The sequence below is a fragment of the Camellia sinensis genome, chromosome 12 (genome assembly GCF_055761805.1).
Source record: "Camellia sinensis isolate YWXY chromosome 12, ASM5576180v1, whole genome shotgun sequence".
Lineage (NCBI taxonomy): Eukaryota > Viridiplantae > Streptophyta > Magnoliopsida > Ericales > Theaceae > Camellia > Camellia sinensis.
In genome coordinates, this window is record NC_138972.1 from 157217209 (window position 1) to 157225384 (window position 8176).

Genomic DNA, 8176 nt, shown 5'->3' on the forward strand with positions numbered 1-8176 from the left:
TGCCTTGGCCACATATCGAACAACAGTCCAAAGGCTTCTTGACAAATTTCAGAAGGTCGAAATAGAGCATGTGCCTCGCTCCGACAACAAGTTTTCAGATGCCTTCGCAACATTAGGGGCAAGAGTTGACATTCCAGAGGAAGAGGCAACAATTGTTATCAAGAAGAGAACAGAACCTTCAATAATACCCGAAGACAAAGGCCTTCCGGAGGACTGGAGAGGAGAAGTCCTCGAGCAACTCAGAAGCAAAGTTGGAAAACTGACTATGGCCAAGCTTGCCCAATTCACAATTATTCAAGGTGAACTTTACTTCCGAGGAGGTACCGGATTCCTAGCCCGGTGTATTGGCCAACAAGAAGCAAGCTTCCGACTATAACAGATCCATGAAAAGTCTTGCGGGGATGGGGATATCAGTCTGTATAGAAGAATCCAAAGACAAGGTTATTATTGGCCCGAGATGGAGAAGGACTCAAATCAATTACAGAGGGAATGCCCCAAGTGTCAGTCATACATCCGGGAGGATGAGAGTTGCTTTGAAATTGATACCCCTGACTGGAGGCAAGTCTACATTGACTATCTCAAAGAGGGAACACTACTTGAGAGCCCGAGGGACATTGCACACCTCAAGAGGAGAGCGAGGCGGTACTTTCTTGATCAGGACAAACTGTATAGAAGAAGTATTGAGGGCACTCCCCTGAGATGTCTCTCCAAGGAGGAGTCAGATCTAGTCCTCGGAAGAGCCCACGAGATTGAACATCAAGGAGGGGCTCGGCTGTTCGAGCAACTTATACACCTTGGGTATTACTGGCCGACCATGGAGTCAGATGCATCCCATCACGTGAAGAGATGCCAGACTTGTCAGAAACACGGAAATTTGATCCATGCTCCAGCTGTAGACCTGCATAGTATCCGAACGCCATGGCCGTTCCATACCTGGGCTTTTGATCTGATAGGGCCCATCTCCACATCTTCTAAGGGGTACAAGTGGATTCTCGCAGCCACAGAATTGAGTACAAAGTGGGTCGAAGCAATTCCTCTGAAGAACGCTACGGGGCCTGCAGTTGCGAACTTCATCAAGGAGAATATCATTTGCCGATTTGGAGTACCAAACACCATCCTCTCGGATAACGGCACTCCCTTCATAAACAAATATGTGAAGAGCCTCCTAGAGACTTACCAAGTGAAGCATCACAAATCCACACCCTACTATCCAAAAAGGAATGGGCAGGCGGAAGCCACAAACAAGACACTGATAAGGATTCTGAGCAAGATGATGGATGAGTTTGGGGGGACTTGGTCCGAACAGTTGATAGTAGCCCTATGGGCGTATCGCACTTCGAAGAGAAAGCCAACTCAAGCAACTCCTTACTCCCTTGTGTATGGGTCCGAGGCAGTGTTACCTATAGAGTTGGAAACGCCATCTGCTCGAATGGCTCTCGCCTCGGGGATGGTATTGGAGCCTCGAACCACCAGATTGGAAGCATTAGAGGAAAAGCATGACAGAGCTGCAAAAGTCATGGAAAGGTATCATGAGTCCATCGCCCGAGCCTATAACCAGACTGTGATACCAAGGAAGTTTGAAGAAGGTGATCTAGTATGGAAGATTGTAGACCCAATCATGCGAGGACAGCCTTTGCCCAAGTTTTCTCCAAAATGGGAAGGGCCCTACAAGGTGGTTCAGGCGAGCTCAAGCGGGTACTACAAACTTGTAAGGGTTGAAGACGGCTTCCGAACTGGACCGCTCAATGCAAAGTTCATCAAGCATTACTACCCATAGTTGGACTCATCTATGTTGAAATTCATTTTCATTTTCTTACTTTGTCTAAAAGTCGTATTTCCCTTACGCTATGAAGAAGCTGGTTTTCTCTATGGTGTATGTTTTATCCCATCACTTGCAGTGAATTTATTATACTTTTGCCAAGAAAGTTGAAGAACTAAGGAGAATATTTCAGCTTTTATAAACATGTGCATATGATTGTTCTTTCCATTGTATCATTCGAAATAAATATTTTATCAAGTAGAATGAGAAAACAATGCGAAAATATCCAAACAACAAAAATTTTGTCATTTCATTGCATTGTCCTAGATAAAACATTTTTATCGAAAGGGGCAAGAAAGTAATGATAAAAAAAAAAAAACTCAATCTTTCCTAAAGATACCCTCGAAGAAGCTGCCCGTCACGTCTACATCTGGAGGACAAACAGTAGAGTGTGCCTCTAAAGTCTCCAAGACCCGAGCATAACCCGACTCAAGTTCACGAAGAGTTGCCTTTGTCTCATCTATAGAGGTGCGATAAGAGGCAAGCACACACATAAGTTCCAGCCGATGACTGGCGTTCGAAGCTATATCCAGGCGCTTCCGAAGCCATGATAAGTCCACTTGGTGACGCTCCATGTCAGAGATCCCCTGATACGCCGTCTCGACTACTTTCCCATTAAGGTCACACAACCGTTGCCTGTCCAAGCTATATAAGATAGTGGCAAAAGACTCGAGAAGAGCAGTCTGAATGAGTGGACACTGGCAAGCAAATGAAGCAAAGGTCTCCGGGTAACTTGAATGCACAAGCTGTAGAACTGAAGCAAACTCAGGAGCTACCCAATAATGGAGAAATGATACTTTGCCAGAAGCTGAAGGAGGAATTGGGGCCGGAAAGCTGCTAGTCTCAGGAATCTCCCCAATGTCTATCGGGTTAGATGAACCACCCGGAGGGGTAACTCCCGGCAGAGGTCCCGAGCCTGAGAATGCCGAACGATAAGGGGAAAGATCAAAAGCATCACTATCAATGTGGAAATCACTAAGATTCAGATCCAAAATATTCGAAGGCACTGGCGATGAAGAACCTCTGGCAGTCGTCTCAAAGGCAGGTGTCCCCCCTTGAGAAGGAGAACCGTGAGGAGTTACAAAGAGAGTCGGAGTAGAGCCCGAGGCAGGTGAAGGCAGGACCCCGGTAGCAGCTAACACTGGAGCAGAGTCCGAGGCAGGTGAAGGCAGGACCCCGGTAGCAGCTAACACTGGAGCAGAGTCCGAGGCAGGTGAAGGCAGGACCCCGGTAGCAGCTAACACTGGAGCAGAGTCTGAGGTAGGTGAAGGCAAGACCCCGTTAGCAGCTAACACTGAAGAAAAGATAAGAAGGCCTTATTAGAGGTAGGGAACAGGAAAGTCATTTGAGTAAAGATTTCTCACAGATAGAAGTAAATGACAAACTTCAGAAAGAAAGATTACCAGAGGGAGAATCAATATGCAAAGCCGGAGCAACTGAAGGACTCCTAGCATCAGCAAGGTCACTTGGCCGTATAGAGAGCACCTGATCGATCTCAATGTCTGACGAAGCCTAAACAGTAGCAGTCATCCCTGAAGAAGGAAGGAGGGCCGGAGGATGAGAATCACCATAAGTGCCAGAGCGAGTCTCAGAGATCTCTAGCACATCTACCTCCACACCATTCCCAGAGGCGCACCTCATCTCTACATTGCTTCTAGAAGCATGGCCCGCGGCATCAATTTCTGTGGCATCAGTCCCTCCAGCAATCTCAACATCAGAACGGTGAGCCCCAATAACCTCGTCACCAAGATAACGCTCCTCCTCAGCCACGGTAGGGCGGTGACGACGCATACGTGGAATAAGGTCACAAAAATGGTCGGAGGACTCAGCCTCATCATCATCATCATCTATAACTGCTATACGAGAGGTGCGCATCTTCACAAGTCTTGCAGACAAAGGGAGGGTGTCGTCCAAGTCTGAGTCCGGCCTGGGGGAGGCAGCATGGCCAAGAGCCACGGTACTGAGAACGTCAACAACCGCAGGATCCTACACAACATGGGCAAATAAAAGTTTTCATTTTTAGAAGGTATAGTCGCAAAAAGGAAAGTAGCTTCAAATAAAAAATTTCGGGTACCTCATGAAGCCTTTTGGAAAGGCGAGAAGCGGAAGGACTGGCATCAGAAGTCCTCTTGTGAGCCATCTTTTTAAGGCGGGTCGTCCGAGGACCAGAGGCCTTATTCAAAGGGACTGGCTCCGGAGAAGTAATTGCCAAGCTAGAAGCAGATGCCCGAGCAGAAGGGTCAGTTGGAGTAGATGAGGTGAAGAAACTCTCGTACATGTGGTCAGATTTTCGGCTCTCGGGTAGCCGAAGAGAAGAATCCTTCTTATAAATCGGTGGAGGCAAACATACGGTCGGTCTGCTCTGGACAAATGCAATAAACCCATCGATATTCTTCTGCCAATACCGCCTGAAAGAGGGGGTGAAACCCCCTACTCGGCTCAAGCCTGGCATCGTCAAAGAGCCGGATGTGGGAAGCACGGTGTGTACAAGCCCGCGACTGAAGCGCCCGAAGCTCGCTGAAAATGATAATAAAGGAGGTGCTGGCCCCGGGGTACATTGATCAAACCCGAATTGACATGCTACGCGGTCAGGCCTATAAACGGCACTATCAACGCCTTCTTCATGCCACACCGGTAATGAACTCGGACGAATCATAATCAGCATATCAACAAAAGGTGCAGGGATGTTCTTCGGCAAAGGAAAGGACACCGAGCGGGAGGAACCATGATAGATAAGCGGTGTGGCCACACCCACAGGTGGGCATACATACGGCTGTGCCACAAAGCGTTGGGGATCATCCACCAGAGTATTCAAGGATAAGGTGGAAATGGTACGTGACCACCGTGTAATCAACGGCTGGCAAGACTTCGCTTTCTCAAATGTCCGAGACCCATCAGTATCGAGCACGGGGATGCCATCTTTATCCACTATCTCCCGAAGAACTTCCGCCTCAAATACAGTCGGAGCAGGGGCAAATTTTGGGAACCTCTCGAAGAAGAAACATAGCAGGAACTGGCTGTGAATAAAGGAGACAGGCTCATATCGACCCACGGAGCGAACCATATCTCGATGTAGTAGATCCAGCCGATAGTAGAGATTCCCAAGAAATAGTGGAGCCAAAGGGATCCGATCTCCTCTGAAGAGCCTGACTGCCAAGGGGAAGACGAAAGGATTGAGGGAATCCGGAGGCGTGCTCGGAAGAATGAAGAATGAAAGGAAGCAAGCCAGAAATCCCAAGAAATAGAGCCTGGAGTCATACATCGGACCGACCTCATACTCCCGAGAGTTAGGGTCAGCATCTCTGGCCAAGGGCTGAAGATCTTTGAAGAAGTGGCGGATCCATGCAGTATAGGAGGCACGGTCCGTCCTTACTCGACTAGTCCTCCTCGCTGAACCATCAAAAACGGAACTCCACCGACCACAAGTTTGAAGATTTAGCTTCAGAGATTGGATCAAAGAATCATCTTCCGGGGGTGTCTGCTCAGGGTCGAAGGCATCAGGGCCGGTTACTTCCAGACGCAGCAACATGAACACATCCTCAAGGGTGGGCCCCATCTCGTGCTGGCCAAGTATAAAGGTGTGTGTCTCGGTGCTCCACCGAAGAGCCATGGCTTCCAGGCTAGCATTGTTGCGACGGATGGATAGGGATCGAGATATTTTCACTGGGATCAATAGTCGGGCCTCTTGAAGCCGCTGACAGAAGCTCTTGTCCGAGAGGACATCATCGACCCACTCCCGCCAACCAAAAGGAGGGTTTGAGAAGGCCTTGAACTGAGGATAACAGTATGGAAAGTCCCCCCGCTCAATCCGAAAGCGTAGCACCGAGGAAGGAGAAATGAGGGCCTCATGTCCAGAGTCAGTGTCCTCAGTGAGACATAATGGAGCCGCCTTCGGAGATAGAAGAGAAGTGGTGGAGGTAGCCGCCCGCCAGAAGGGATCCTTCCGACCAAAATAAGGAGATTTCCTCCACTCAGATGCCGGAGGTACATCCCTTTCTTTCATGAGAGCCGGTTCCGATGACCCCGAGACAACGGGTTTCTTTTGAGAAGACATATGGCTGAAATAACCAATATAAATATTAAAGAGTTGATCGTATTAAAATTCAGAATATTGTTACATGCAACATGATGGGTTTATCAACAAATTCAACTTCGGACGTCATCAACAATTCATTTTCTTGGATATTCTTCAAGCTCAACAAATTTTAATACCAATGGGTGCATCATCAACATATAGATTTTCGTCTTCTATCATCAATAAGAGGTGCAATGTCATAGGTCGCTTCATGATGAAGTTCAATTGGGTCAATTTCTTAAAGTCACTATGTTCTATATTAAAGGTCCAATTTATACGGGGTTCAAAATTTGGACAGAGTGAAGTTCAATAGCAAATTTCAGGCCCAAGATCCGAAGTATTTTACATTTCTCATCAGTAGCAAGATTCAATGGATTGTCATGTGAATTACAAGAGTGTTCCTCCCAAGTCAATATTATTTGCTCAATTCAAGTGGCAAATATTCTATTACGAGGGCAAAATTCAGCAGCAATGGTTCAAGTTATGCAATAGTCCAGAATTTCTTTGGCAAATTTCAAGTCAGAAAAATCGTTTAAATAAATCCCATAGCCTATTTCAAAAATTGCAAAATCCAAACAAATTCAGGCCTCACATTGGAATTTCAAATCACCAATATTAAGGCTTAGTGTATCAAAGTCTTTGAGCTAAAAAAAATGGGAATTAGAAATTCTGAAAAGCTTACTCTACAAAAAAGTTTACACCAAGATTAAAATATATATTTATATATATATATATATATACTTACCCACAGATTTGACGGAGTAGATTTAAGCCAACAATGACAAAGAAGAAGCTGAGAAATAGTGCCAACCGAGAAATGGTGCAAACCGGAGCCGGAGCAAGCCGCAGCTAGAGGCAGTGGCAAGGCCGCAAGTGTGAGACGCACAAGCACGGATCGTAGATATGAAACAAGCACACTCAAGGCCGACGACGAGCTGTGCAGTGCTAGGCAAGACCATACACGTCGCGTTGAGTGGGCGGACGTGTGTGGTCAATGTCGGACAATCCGAAGCCGGAGGCAGCAGTGTTGTCGCAGAGGAGTTGACAACCACACGGGTCCCGTTGAATGGGCAACGGTGTGGTCGTCTCTGGGCAGTCGGGATCGATGGCGAAGTTGCAGCAGAGAGGCCAACAGTGGTCGAGCTCGGCAGTCTAAGGCCAGAAGCGGCAGTGACGTCGTTGAGGAGTTGGTGACCACACACGACGCGTTGAACGGGCGACGTGTGTGGTGGGTACCGGAACAACAGTCAAGGCTGGCGGAGAGGTCGCAACGGAGAGACCGACAACGGGTTGGCGATGAAGCTGCAGCGGAGGCGATGAACAACGTACAACCTGAAAATTTTCGATAGTGAAGTAAGGAAGATGAAGCTTGGGTTGATCTTAGTTTGCAGAGAAAGTGTGCCGAAATGGGTCCTTGGAGTTTGATCTCCTGCAAATAAATTAAAAAAAAAATTCGTTACTGAGGTAAGGAAGATGAAGCACAGAAAAGAGAATAAATAAATAAAAGAGATGCCGTGGATGCAAGTAACTGGGGTCGGCCTCTGTTATTGCAGAAACAGAGCTTTCTTGAAGATGAAGAAGCTGGGTCTCTCTTTTTAGAGAGAGGAAGTGTGCTGCCAAATAGGTCTTGCCTAAAAGAGAATTAGGGTTTTTGTCCATATCTCCAAAAAGGAAAAAATATAATATAAAAAGAAAAAGATAAAGTTTGTTTCTGGTGACCTCAAAAGTGATAAGGCTATGTATATATAAAATATGTGGTTTTGAAACTTTACAGGTTGTTGAACGAAAGTAATAAAATAAAATGTGTGTAGCCGTTAAAAAAAAAAGTACAAAAAAATACAAAAAAAAATACAAAAAAAAAAATTTTTTGCTTGTCAATTTTTTCTGTAAATTGAAGTGCGTCATCAACTTTATCCATAGGCTCTGTCGTGACAAAATGTTTTTTTTTTTTGGGGAACGTGATGCGAAACAGGGTCGAAGAAATGACAGTATGCATGTCTGAGAAATTTAAAATTTCTCATACACGCAAGGGGCAAATGTAAGAGGGGCTAATTTGAGCCCACTAAATTATTTAGGCCCAATAGCCCAAGATTAGTGGGCCCGAATTTATCGCAAGTCCAAGAATCAGTGGGCCCAGATTTATCGCCATCAAACGGATTGAATCGCTCTAAGCCTCGAAAGGGTTCGGATCCACGAACCTAGAGACTTACTCAGGCCCGGACTCGAAAGGGTATTAGGCAAGCCTAGAGATCCGAGGCACTCGGACTCGAAAGGGTTCGGAT